At 40.1% G+C, this 13,609-nt stretch overlaps 1 protein-coding gene across 12 annotated transcripts in view; it reads left to right on the top strand.

Annotated features, from left to right (window-relative positions):
- Positions 1–13,609, top strand: part of ZBTB20 (zinc finger and BTB domain containing 20) — a 474,904-nt gene that overhangs the window by 428,987 nt on the left and 32,308 nt on the right. For all 12 annotated transcript variants that reach the window (XM_040056379.2, XM_058419419.1, XM_058419420.1 and 9 more), the window contains one exon: positions 10,690–10,786. The gene's annotated coding sequence lies outside the window, so the exon portion shown is untranslated. The remainder of the gene's footprint in view (positions 1–10,689; positions 10,787–13,609) is intronic.

Below are 13,609 nucleotides of genomic sequence, written 5' to 3'. Positions count from 1 at the left end.
GCAATTGTTGGCCAGACCAGTCACTTTGTGAGCTCAAACACAGTCTAGGTTTAGTTCAGGTCTGACTTTACTATAAGGTGATTTATAGATCCAAGGATTCATAAGAAGTGAGACACTTGATCCCATAACAATACCAAATTGTCAGTTGCTGTCCATAGATCTGGAGAAAATGGAAAGTAGGACTTCTCCAAAGATACTGCCTGGCATGCAGTATGACATGCCTTGGTCAGAGGTAGGCATAGAATCAGAGTCTGAACATCTGATCCACTAAGTTTTGATGCTTTTCAAGAAAGACTATCTGAGCTAGGAGAATAGATTTAGAAACACAAGCTGAAGAAGAACATTTTTTATTATGTCACCACCTAAGTTTTTAGCTCTTTCTTCACATGTGTGTTCTATGCACACAGTGTTTGTGAATGAAAGATGAACCTAAACTGAACTCACAAAGCTGAAGAAATTCACAAGTGAAACTGACTTTCCAAATCCCTGGCTGCAAGACGTATCTTAAAATAAGAGAATACAGAGGTTTCAGAGATTACTGAAATCTGGCTCTTATGTTGGTAATAGCATATAATTCAAGTTTAGATGCCTAGAAATCATGATTGATGACAAGAGAGGTCAGAAGGAACTGGTTTCTTTGGCAAACCTTGTGAAATAGTCTAGAACCACTCCATCTGCAAACAGGCTCCCTAGGGCAGTGGTCCTGACATCAATCCCATCAGCATTCAGGAAGTGTCTGGACAGTGCTCAGTTCTATGATTTAGTTGTAGGTAGTCATGCAAGGATGACCTACTGAATGAAAGCTCAGATTTTTGTGATTACACCAGAGTAATCTTCAGAAACTCCTTCCTTCCGTAGACCTCTCATAGATTACAAAAAGAATAATATTTTCAATTTACAGAGAAGTTTCATCTGAAGACCTCATCATTGATTTGCAGCATTATCTATTAGCCTTGCAATAATGAGGGAGTTGCATATTGTCATTTACTTTTCAAGGGGGAAACAGAGGTGTAAAAACAAGGGTTTGTCAGAACTATGAGAAGTACTTTACTACAATGTAGGCCTTCTCTGTGAGACAGAAGGAGAGCTAACACGTAGAAAGTCTCGAGCTTTCAGGACAGGATCCAACCATAGCCTTCACCACTCAGTGTTCTCCCAAAGCCAAACAGAGCTGTTGGAAGTTTTTTTTTTTCACTCCTTGCTGCTTGGGCTGAGAAGCAAATTGCACATACCAGACTGGCTTCTCGAGGCAATAAGTGAAAATGGCATTTTAAAATAATAGTTGCCACGTCCTGCAACTCAGAACTGTCATACTGCATGTGAAAAGCTCACTCATTCCCAGAAACAAGGTGTAGAAAGTAATAGGAATATGTGTGTGTGTGTGTGTGTGTGAATGTGGATGTGTCTGGGACACAGAATCCCTACCTGGGAATGGCTTGCTATTATTAAACATGCAGTTACCAGGGGTTATGTAAGACAATTGGAGCTCTGTTTTTTAACAGAGACGTGATTCATGCTACTTGTAGTAACAGTGGCCACCTCCAAATCAGACAGAAAGCAGACCAGAGAAAAGGCTGAAGAAATCAATGCTGGCTGAACACAGCCATCCTCCTGATACCTTCTGCTTGCAAACAGACTTCAGGTTATCAGCTGTGGAGGTTGATGCTAATTCCAAAGAATTCTGGACCTACTGAGCCAGTGCATCTGTGTTGGTGTTTGCAGGGCGTGGCTGAGGCTGCAGGAGCTGTGAGGGGTGACAGCATTGTGCACACTTTGCCATGTTCCCAGCAACTTCTCTGGTGTTCTGCAGGAGGCTGAGGGAGCTGTGAGCAGAACTAGCACTCCTACTCTATTTTCTCAGTTACTCCTGCTGGGAAAGACTGGAACCAAAACAACTTTTGGCTCCTCTGCAGTTAACACTTCTACAGACATTTTTATAGTAATGTGGAGGGAGAGTCGAGACCTGGAGTAGCTTTGAACTTCTGCCAGTGCTCTTCATTAGAGCAAATTGTGAAATCTGATTGAACTAGAATAGCTCTAAGCTCCCCTACAGCTAAGATTTCTGATCCATCTCCTATGGTACTTCTTGCCGGTCATGGCAGAAATCAGAATATCTGCAAGCGTCCTGATAATTTTGTTCATCTGGGCCATTTTCTTATAAGATTTTCTGTCAAAAAATAGGAGGAGTAAGGTAGCTGCCAGATTGTCTACAGTCAAAAACTCAATCACCTCCTCACAGAATTTCTTTCCTGATAAGAAAAAATGTTGAGTTCAGACACTGCTGGGGTGCTTATTTACAGTGTCACTTTCCAAAAATAAAAGGTGGGGAAGTTGCTATCAGGTCCCCTCAAGTCACTGCCATTCCTTACCATGCCTCCTCTTAGAAGATTGTGGATCTCCTGTAAAATTTCATTTCAGCATCATCTAAACCATTCTGGATAGTAACTTCTGCTGTCAAGGAAGAAGATGCTTAAGAGTTGCAAATGGTCTTTTTAGCACTCAGGAGACAGCCCTCCTACATTAGCAGAACTTACCCAACAACAGAGCCAACTGCCTTCAGTTTCATTCAAAAAAGTTTTGAAATGACCAGAGAAGAGCCCTCTCAGAGCCACGGAAGAGAGCTGAATACTGAATTACAATAAATCCCAAGAGTATAATTTGCTAATACTGAAGTAAAAATAGCAATTATTGCTATGTTATTTTCCTTAATGCATCATGCTGCATATACTGCACAGAAATCACTTCAGCTACTATTAATGCTAGTAATCATTCTCCATCAGCCACATCACGTACAGTTTTAAGAGAATAGTGAAAAATAACTCAGAGTGCCTTAAAAATGGCACTGTAGTCATATCCTGACTCTGTTTTCCTGGCACAGGGTATTTAAAACCCAGATCTGAATAACGCAGCTGGCACTGACATCTCTACATTTCAGGCACACTTAAGAAAAATCTTGGTTTGATGCAGATGATACATAACTTTAAAAAGCAAATAATTATCGCAAATATACATCAGACCTCAGGACACACTGCTGTCAGTGACTTGACATTTCAAATGATGAGTTTCACAAATGCGCATAACCATCAGATTTGATTGAACAATGTTTTAGAATAATTCAAATACTCATCTAGAACTTTTTCATTGTGTTTTGGCACTGAAGCATGAAACAGGAAATCTACAGTGGTTTTCTCTTTGCTTGTGAAGAAGCAAGCGCTTTGATCAGTTCTACATACTCCAAGGCTGTAGTCAGTTATTCCTCAATGGATAATGAAACTAAAGCCCAGAGTGACTTGGTTTCTCTGTGGATCCCGTGTGATATTTTATATATAGTTTTTGACATAAATCAAACAAGCTTTCATTTGTACAGTTTGAGGCCAGAGGCAGCAAACACATAGGAAGAATGGTATGAGAAAACACGTTTGTGGTGCTTTTTACCTAGGCTTTTCACTGTGTTGGTTACCGACTCTTTAATGAATGACTGGCAAGGGAAATCTTCAGAGATGGAGACAGTCCTCCAAAACAACAAAAAAAAAGTAAAAATCATTTTAATTTTTTCATAACTGGCAGTAACACATTTGTTTAGCTCAGTATTCAGGCAGTGGTGGTAAAAATGTTAAAACTTAAGGAAAAGATTCCTTGTCTCAGACTTTGCCCCTCAGAATCCATGCAAATGTGATTTTTAATATAAATCTTCCTCTAGTAAAGGCAGATAAAACTGTGCAAGCATTTTCATCTCCTTATAAAACAAGTCACATAATGAAATCTCAGGGAGAACAAGGAGTTCTGTCAAGAAGATGCTAAGGTTTTTTGGGGGTGAAGGAAGGTGGTTCAGTTTTTCTGTTTATTTGATAACCTGGCTCTTGGTGCTTGAGAAAACCAGATATATCAGTGAAACTTTTATTTCTTAGTTTGCCTTGAAGGGGATAGTCCTGTGACAAATGGATGAAATCTACTGAAATTTATAGCTGAAATTTATTCCACTGTCCTACATGGAATTCTACCTTTAATTAATATAAACAGTATCTCTTAGTTTCTGCAAGCAACAAACCATGAAAAAAAAACAGTATTTAATTACTTTTATCACTTACCATTTTGTATCATGTTCCATATTCCTGAAAGAGTACTTCTGACTTGTGACTGAGATCATCTTTCAGCATAAGAACCACAAGTTTGGTGGCCAGACACTGATGCATCAAGTGCTGTACCATTGTGACCAGGAGGGATGGGGGTATGGCAGAACCAGTGGCACTGGTGTAAATCTTGATTAAATTGTTATGTGCTGAGATTACACCTGTAATCTCCCTGTACTTCGGTGAAAATACACTGTCTGTTCGAAACCCTGATTACTGAAACAGGGAGGTCTGTTCTTTGAGGACCTTCAGTACTTTCTGCAATTCACCAGCATCTATGGGACTAAAGGGTTTCAGAGTTTAGGGAAAAGTATTTGCAAGGACAGCATTTAATGAAACCAAAGCAATGTGTAGGGGAGGAGGAAGAAACTCAGCTCCTTTTCTTCGTATGCTTTCATTGTTTTTGTTCTTCCTGAAAAATAATGTCCTTTCAGATTTCGTTTGACATCTCCATGATGTTGAACAGATTTGGAGAAATCACCAATATTTTGACAGGGTTCCTTGGCAATGAAATGTTCATGAAGCTCATCTGTCATGAGCTAATCTGGCTCATCTAGCCAAAGCAGTAGCTTAGGCGGATATATTACTGTAACAATTTAATTTCTACACATTTTCTTCGTCTCTTGTGATTGCAGTGATGGCAATTCATATTTCAGTTTCAGAAACATTGGTATTAATTGCAGCACAACTATACCTTTAGTTTTGTGAGAATCTTATTTAAGGTAGCAAGACGGCATCAAGTTGTCCGAGTGCCACCTTCTTGTTAACAAGACAATATTCTGATTGCACTGGCCATCTTGAGTGTTCATGGCTTCAAAACCTGAACCTCTTACTTGTTCCCCTCCCACAAACCTTTCGAGTTTCATGCCATAATGTTTACGCCTTGTAACCTACAGCATCAGCATATAAATGCCGGAGGCTGTTTATACCCTCACACTGCTTCTATTAATACTAAGTATCTGTAGAAAAGTAGCACTCAAGATTCAACAAGGCTCACAGTATACAAGCACTACCCACAAATCAGTCTGTTCCCAGGAAAGGTTATGTAGGTGCAGTTCCACTGAGCACAGATGATTTACTCCATATTCCACACCAACATCAATAAAATTAGGACTTTATCTGTTTGCCTCAGTCGCACCCCACTTTAATGAACTGCTTTGAAAATTACATGGTTTCACTCAGCAGTCAGGAATTCCATAGTAGGAATACAAAGAACTACGTGTTTTATACCCAGCAATGTTTTGCCAGAATAAGATAATCTTAAAATAATGATCATGTATATAACTCTACATACATACATAAATATATGGTTACTTACATGTATATATTCTAGGTATGCATGCAATACAGTTTCTTCTTGTTACCACATATGAAAAGTGGTCTGACACACTGCCATAGTTCAGTTTGGCATCGCAGATTTTTGTATTCATTTAAACCATTAGCTGAATGTTACATTAGGGCTTTTGGTGATTTGCTTCTGCTCTGATTGGGCCTACCAACTACTGACATTTAATTTCCTCTTCCAAGTAGCAGTTATCTTCATTTCAAATCAGGTGCAAAGACCAAACAGTTGCTTACCATTGCCAAGCATGGTTTTATCCTGCTCTGTCCCCTGCAAGGATCCGCCAAGAGAGCGGAGCACGTTCTGCTCGGGCACCTGCCACACCTGCAGGGGAGGAATTTACACACCCAACACACTGAGCATGATGAGATCTTCATTAGTGGAAAATAGGCAGCACTCAGGGTTAGATCTTAAATGAGAGAGAATGGTCTGGGCTGAGGCCTTGTACCACTGCCACAGGAAGGAGGGGATTTGGCATGGGAAGCAGAAAGGGAAGTCAGAAGGAGAAGATTTATCCTTTTTGACCTGAACTCTGGTTAGCTGTTACACTGAGAGTACTGCCTGCAAACAGAAAGAAATATCAGAAGAATCAACAGACAAAAAGGAGACCTCAAAAATGCCTATTCCAAGTGCCAAAATCAAACTTAAGAATTGCAGCCTAAGAGCAGTGAAATTCTGTAGTATCAGATAAATGGCACTGAAAGAAGGGAAAAAGAAACGGATGCATACAAGTAGTAGGGGGCCTGTGAGACAAAAAGTGGGAACATAATGTAGACTTTCCTACAAACTATATTGCTATTCTGGATTTCAGTAAGTACCTCTGGGACTTCAGGGAGAGATTTTTTTTTTTCTCAAGTGCTATTGCAAACACGTCCCTGTGGGAAATTGGCCTTTATCAGGCTAGAGCGGTCCAGCCTCTTTAAACAGTCTTTCTGTAAATGTCTAATCCATTAACAAATTGATTTCTGATTTTTAGGCCATACTGATAGTGGACATACAGCGTTCCCAGTAGACTACAGAGATGAGCCATTTCCTCTTGGAAATGAAGCCTTGACTACTGTGAAAAATCTATGCTTATGCCCATCTCATAACATGTCCTGTGTTGCTAAATTTTTGTTGGTTTTTTTGGCACAAGTTCTGGCCTCTGCTGGAATGGTGGCTTTTATATCTCAGTCTATCTTGATCTCTTAAGACGTTGGGGTTGGATATCTACCCATAGGTAGCCAGTGGCCTAACCTTGTTCATACAATGTCAATGCCATAGTCAGTCCTGGTCAGACAATGTACCTTCTCCTTACAGAGAAACAGTAGAATATATCTGGAATAACCCACTTCATTAAGGAAGTTGATTCTTGAATCGTGTTTGTTGATGGCTAACACTGCTGTTCTCATCTCCTCCTTCTTGTTGTGGCTTTAAGAATTTAATCCAAAATGCTACTCCCAGAGAGAAAAAGTGACCACAAAGAATTGAATTTATCCTAGACAGCCCAGTCTGAAAATATATCATGACTGTGAATGCATCAATTAAAACTCAACCCACCTAACTCAAGAGAGCGGAACAATACGCAGATTAAGATCAGACATGCCAACTTCCAAGGCACTGCTGAGTTACTTTCCATTGCCTCATGATAGACAGCACTGTTCCGGCACAACAAATAAGAGTAATCAGAAATAAGCTCACAAGAAGCTCATCTTTTAATTTTTTCATTACTAGGGATCAGAGGAAAGGCAGAAGGAAGCATTCTGGTGATATCAGAGAAAAGACAATTGCGGGAGTAAAATAAATAGCAATTAACTAAAAACTTGAATCTGCTTGATCAGGAATCACTAAAAAAAAAAAAAAAAAGTAACAGAAGATAGTGGTACCAGGTCTCAAACAAAGAGAAAGAGCCATTTTGCTGATTGTCCCTTGCTGGTCAGACATAGGAGTGCCCCTAACAAGCAGGGAATACTGAGTGTGTTTGATGGTGTCTCTGAGCAGAAAGAGGTACATCCAGGGGGAGAGATAGAAATATCCTGCAGGGAACTAATCTAGAAAAAGCCAGTTTCAGGCAAAAGCAGTAAGTTGATGTTTATAATATTTAAGTCATCTGTAAAGGAAATATGATGGTGTGTCGTGTAAAGAGCAGACTCAGGCCAGTGCTTGCTTCTGTGTGTTTTAGGTAATACAGTATGACAGACCACATCAGATCAATGGTGCTGATTAATGAATAGCCCTGGAAAGGTAGCTAACAAGAGATGAAAGGGTCAAGACACAAATTTCAGGAGGGAGAAGGAGGATCAGTGCCTCAGAATATAGAGTTATGGTCCATGAGCCCATTAATCATCAGCATTATTATGTAAAGCACCACATTTTCTCTTGACTTTATGCCCACTGCAACTGCACTGAAGTCAGTATAAAACTGACCTAAAGTGTACATCTTAAATCATAATCTGTAGTACATCACTACTCTCATAAAATGGACCTTCCTTAATAAAAACACTGATACAATTAATGTTCCTCACACCCTCTAAATTACCAGATAAAACTTGGAAAGAGCAAGGTGGAATAAAAGTGAGCATATATAAAATGCCCAAGTTACTATCATTAGTGGGAATATTTAAGTAATAAAGTCTGCATTTCTGGAATGCATTCATGCAGAAAATTTATCCTCCAAAATCTTAATTAAGCACACAGTACCCCACGGAACAGAAATATAATGCTTTCCTTTTCTGGGTAGGAGAGCCTGGGTAGACAGGGGAGAAGTTACTTAACCCAATGTCACACATTGCATTTTTCTGTTGTCCTGCTTGTCTCTTTTTCTGCCTAATTTTCTTATGGTCAAAGATCCTTTTCCTCTAATTTTCCCAAAGCTAAATAAAGTCTTTTACAAAAATATGGGGTATTTCATTCTCTGTTGCAGTCCCAATGTGTTAAGAAGTACCATCAGCTTTGTTGATTTTATGTATTTAAAAAGTGCCTAACAACTGCTGAGGATCTCAGTGCTTTATGCTCATCACACTGGAGGAAAGAGAGGTATCTTCTGAGGCCATAGCAAAAAAAAATGGAGAAAAATGAAGATATTTTAAGTATTGCCTTTCACAGAGATTTTTGAGCCCAGATTTTGTAGAAGACTTCCAACAGCCCATCTCTAACAACTTGTCTGCCTGACCCTTGATGTGAAGCCAGATTGAGTGCTAGGCAGCGCTGCAAGAGAGAGCCACTTGGATTGGGATCCCAGAGATTGGAAGAGCAATAATGACACAAAAAGAGAGGTGACAAAATATGCAAGATTAGTACATGCAGTTCTTAGGCTTCTCTTGTGTGAAATTAGGAGTGAAGTGAGCAGGAGTTCTGCTGAAGTAAAGACTAAAGACCCGATCCTGTGATTTTTCTGCTTCTAGTACAAGTTAAAAATGCACATTATCTGAAGTATGAGGCAGTCTTTAAGGCACGTGGGGATTTATGCCTTAAAAAGGTGAGCAACAGCCACATGAAAGACAGACTGATGTGTGCAAAGTGGATATAAGAAGCAAGGTCAGCGTTAACAGAACAGGTGGGGCGTATATGGAGGTGGGAAGGAGAGCTTGAAAGTAAGCCATGCTGAGTGTTAGCAAGGACTTAAATCTACAGAATCCTTAGGCGTTGCTGCACCTTTGAAATGCAATCCTTGGTTCTGGTCAAAAGTGTCACTATTTTATGTAATTCTTTCAAAGTAACCTGATGGATGTGCTTCCTCTCCCAAGCCCTGGTGAAACTCAGAGGTTCAGACTAAGTTGTAGAATTTTTTCAGTGTGTGATATTGAATTTACTTAATTTGCAATTCAAAGCAGACTCCAAGAGGGGGGAACCTAAAAAAACTGGAATCAAAGAAAATGTTTGCTTGAGCCCCTGTAAAATATAGCTGCCAAGTTTCGTGTAGCCTGTTGAAATCATAATTTAGTATATATCCCAGTCATTAAGAAACATCATCATTACAAAATATGTGAATTGAACATAAAACTGAATATATATTTTGTGAAGTACATTATTACAGTGTCATCTGAAATCCTTCATTGTGTCTGTTGGTGCTCATTGGAGTGTTCCTGCTGCACGAACAGTGGGGGATTTTTCTGTTGCGTTTTCAGACATAAATTCCAACTTGCACAGTGACATTAGCTACCTGTGAAATAACAATTATATCTCTTACCATTTTTCATTCACCTTCTTGATTTCTTTGATGAAACAAATATTTGCTTTTCTGGTCTGCTCAGAGTAGGCAAGATCATTTTTTCATGGAAGTGGCGACAGTGGTTTTATTGGGGACAAGACTGAATATGCTGATGTCTCAAGAGTTCTTTGCATAAGTGAAGTGAGCAGGATTTAATTCTGTCCCTAGATGTCAACTTCAGACATACTCCCAACATACCCACAGTGAACCACCAAAGGATAATAAGAAGCTAGCAAAGGAGGAGTTCTCTTAGTCTAGAGAGAGATTCAAGTCTCTCCAAAATGTAAATACTCCCAAAAACTTAGATCTGGATGGTAAAATCACCATCTAAGAAATACTGGAGCTGAAGTTTTTCTGTGGATCCCTTTCCATCTCAGTCCATTGGTTCCAACTATCTCTTCAGCTCAGAAGATTTCAGAGATAAAACTATTGCTGAGCTGAACCTTTCCTGCAAGGCTGGCAATAAGTTACTTCCCTGGTGTCACTGCAGTAGACCAAGTGACTGGATGAGAGAAAAGTGGAATTTCTGCTTTGATATGAGCCATGCTTTTTGTGATGTAAAGACAGCAGAAGACATGAAGGAGGATTTTTTTTCCCCTTCCTTTTCCTGCCTTTCATACTTGAGGAAGAGTCTGTTGCTGCTCGGAACAGGACTGGCCTTGTTGTTCTGCTGAGATGCACCCGAGTGCCAAATTTGTGCTAGCTCTCCCTCAGTGCTCCGTGCTCATGCCATTGGAGTGAGAGACCTCTCAGAAGGAGTCCCGCAGATAGCACTTTGGTGGCTAACCCTCCCTCTCCTCCTTGCTTCACAGGATTAGGTTGCATGGGCAGACTGGGGTAACTGGGGACTGACTCTGGTCATTTGCAGCCAGGGCCGGAGGGGCTGAAGCGGGAATTCAGCACTACCAGGCTGCAGCCAGCTGTACTCACAGCACAGAATGCCAGCTAGAGTTGTAGCAAGTTTTCTTGCTCTCAGTAAATAATTATTATTTCCCCCTGACCTTTCCTTTTGATTCTTCCTGGTACAGACACAGCCTCTCTCTGTTCCCTGCCCCAATGAACGTCTGCACTAAGTCCAAGGCTTGGAGTAATTTACCTGAAGAGTGATACCATTTGGAAACCACTGTAAGTATATTTTATCTCTTATAAAAGACTTCTTGTTCAGCAAAAAAAATAAAAAATAAAAAAGACATCTTACAAAAACAAAAACAAACTGCAGCACCTGTGAGCCTTACTGATGAGGGTAAACTAAGTTTTGCTTTTGAAATTTGCAAGGAAATATGTGGGCAAAAAGTATGTCAGTAAAAAACTGTTAAATATTTAAGTCGTAGCCTCACAGTATAGTTCAGCAATGGCTGGTTTGAACTGCTTGTATCTTCTAGTTTGGCAGGTCCTCCCTGCTTATTGCTCTAGTTCGTGCTGTCTAAGTTGATTCATTCATGTTTGTCTTTGCAGTGTTTATCTTCTTTTTTATTCTTACTACTTTTTAATGAGACACCTTTCCTCTCGTTGGTGTCTCAGGCAATACAGATGGAATCTACTGCAACTTCTTAGAGGTTTACACTGTTCTTTCTGGGCCTTGAGACATTTGTGACTTAAGGCCATTATGATTTGGTAGATTTGGCTGGAATGCATAGGTAAAGTTGCCTGAGAATTCTGACTTTGCACTGTGGTTTTATTATGCTCTGAAATGACCCTCTGTCTAATATTTGTACTTTTCCCCCTGTAAATATAATAGTTTTGAATTCTTTTGATAAATTCTCAGTAATTGTCAGCATTGTCACAGTGTTAGTGTAGCTGAGATGCTCTGATGTGACAAGTCAGGCAAGCTCTGCAGTCAGAACCCAACTCTCATGAGACTTGTGGTTTACATGGAATAAATGGACAAATTTTAGGCCTTATAAACCTTACTTCAGGCCTGAAAAGGACCCAGCAAATTTCAATCTTATTTTAACTTAATCTCTGAGTTTAATTTAATTATGTTAATCAGTCTCCTGTAAGGGATTTTGGAGTTTATTTTACTTTTCTGTGTTGATTAAATTTTCCAGGCTTTTATTGCACTAGAACATTGGGTCTCTCTTGTCAATTCTCCGTGCCTCCCATTCTTGCTTTGCAGTGTTCCACTGGGATTTCTCTTTCATATTACATTTTATGGCAATGTTTTCAGGAGTTTGTGTTTTCCATTCTATGACACAAACTTGCAATCAGAGATTTTAAACAAGCTGCCAGTCATGTAGCTGCAACGGCATGAAGATCAATGTGGCTGCAAAATCATCAGAGAAGCTGTGTGAATATTCAGCCTGCGCCGGACTTTTAACTACTGAAGCAACACTTCTAGCAGGAAAACTGTGATAGCTCAGGTGGTTTAAAGTAAGCTTGTCTTGAGAAGCTTCACCCTCAGCTCTGGCATTCAGTGTAGCCTGAATTTTGAGGTGAGGTCTCTGGGCAGATTTCAGTGGGTTCTCGTTGTTCTTTCAGGCCTGTTTTTTTATATTCAGTGATTGTACTCATCTCTCTCTCTCTTTACTTTGTCAGTTTCTAAATATGTATTGTCAATGTCATGTCTGGAAGAGACACAACACTGGCAGTGATAAGCACTGATATCAGGAGCTGTGTTAGTCGCACACAGGCAGAGGAAGAATGTGCAGCAGAACACTCAGGAAAAATATTGCTTAAAATCAGACATGAACTATTTTCAAACTCTTATTTTTAGGATCTGAAAAGCTGGAGTTTGGGGTGGTTTTTTTCCAATTATATACAGCCTCTGAATTACTGAGGTTACAAACGTACTGTGCACCAGTGAGTTAAGTGCAGTCCTTGGACACTAAAGGCATCTCTGACCTGAGGGCACTTACTATAAGGTGATGCCATAGCTGTGAAGAGGCAAAATAATGCCTGGCACATGGGTGGGCAGACTCAGCCAGCAGCAGCACTTACAACAACACCAGCAACCCTGTGGCATGTTCCCTCTGTGCTGTTTAATATGCGATGAACAAAGGTCTGGTTGGTGACCCAGCCCTCCCTGTATTCAGAGGCTGAAAACTGCCTCATTATTGTTCATTATGTAGTATTATTCTCATGCAGTCACATTATCATAGCTTCCCCTGAGAGCCAGGATGCTGCTGTGGGCTCTGCACAGCTACACTGGTTCCTATACCTGAGCTAATTTGTTCAGTGCTAACCTGATGTCTCTGCAGGACAGAGAGCTATTCCCCTTGTAAGGGAAGGTTCAAGCACTAGTTATAGCTGCTGTGTGAGAAGTACAACATACACTGTCTATTTTTGACAGGGACCTGGTTTGCTGGCCCTGTTGTGAGAACGTGTTAACTCATCCAGGGGAAATTCATTCCAAACTCACGTAATGGTTGCAAGGGAGGTACACACAAAGAAATCAACTGTGGAGAGCAAGTGGAGGGTTGAGTGAGAGAAAGTTGTACGCGAGAGTGGCAGCAAGAAAGGGGAAGTGTGGCAGGGGTTTTAAAGGCATTCCAAAGCTCAGAGGTAGTAATTAGTTTCTAGATAGCTTTGAGTTTAGGGCACCCAAAATATTACCCATTCTGCCTTCAAATGAAACAGAAATGAGCCAATTCTAGTTTACAGGCAGTACCCAGATCATTGCAGTCGCTGCATCATTGTGAATTGCCCACCATTTGAGATCTTGTTGTATGATAGTATGTAGATAGATGTATGTATGTATGTATGTATGTATGTAGATGTTGTATGGAAGGGAGTGAATGCCTCAGTGCTGACAGAAAACAGAAATAAAATGGTGGCCGTGATTGTACATTTTGCTTTACACGTGAGCTGGCAAGTACTGATACACACAGTTCTGTTCAGGGATGACAGTGGAGGCAGTTAGCCTACTGTTAGGTACTGGAGAGCATACAATGAAAAAGGAAGATAATATATTTTAACTGATGTAAATTAGCATAATGAAAAATAACAAAT

The sequence above is a fragment of the Hirundo rustica genome, chromosome 2, assembly GCF_015227805.2.
Source record: "Hirundo rustica isolate bHirRus1 chromosome 2, bHirRus1.pri.v3, whole genome shotgun sequence".
Classification (NCBI taxonomy): Eukaryota; Metazoa; Chordata; class Aves; order Passeriformes; family Hirundinidae; genus Hirundo; species Hirundo rustica.
The sequence above is the reverse complement of the archived record's forward strand: the minus strand, read 5'-3'. Positions and strand labels throughout refer to the sequence as shown.